The following is a 603-nucleotide window of genomic DNA, read 5'->3' as shown; positions in this document are numbered from 1 at the left end:
GTCAGTTCTTCCAGAAGTGGACCACCTCTTCCTTCTTCCTAGTCTATCTTACTCTGGAAGCTCTGCTGAAACAAGTCCATCATGAATGATGTGGCTGGTATTTGAAATACAGATGGCATAGCTTCCAGTATCACAGTAGCATGCAAGCCACCCCATTAAGAAAAACTGACAGAGAGGTAGTGGAAAGAAATATAAGATTTTAAATATACTAGTATCTGTATGTGTGATGGGTAGGATATTCATTTGATGTTAAATTTGGAAAGGTTATTTTATATTTTAATCTTAATTAAAATATACACTAACTAGTTGTAATAAAGTAATACTGTCAGTCATTTATATTTTGGCTTTATATTTTTGTTGGTTCTTTGTTATAATGACTTTAGGTAAATGGGTTGTGTTCTATTCCCTCTCAAATAACAATAGCTCTAACAATGTAGGACCAAATGAATAAAATGATGAGAGTAATGAATATTCTATTTTCAAGTGTTTTTTATTTAAGTTAAAAACAACATATTTTTTTTTCAGAAATGAAATATTATGTGTTGCCCAATAAAGATTTGATGTTTAATCTATTAAGTATAGAATTCTTATCTCCAGCTGATA

Source organism: Orycteropus afer, unplaced genomic scaffold (genome assembly GCF_000298275.1).
Source record: "Orycteropus afer afer isolate SDZICR_OR568_19922 unplaced genomic scaffold, OryAfe1.0 scaffold00351, whole genome shotgun sequence".
NCBI lineage: Eukaryota > Metazoa > Chordata > Mammalia > Tubulidentata > Orycteropodidae > Orycteropus > Orycteropus afer.
The sequence above is the reverse complement of the archived record's forward strand: the minus strand, read 5'-3'. Positions refer to the sequence as shown.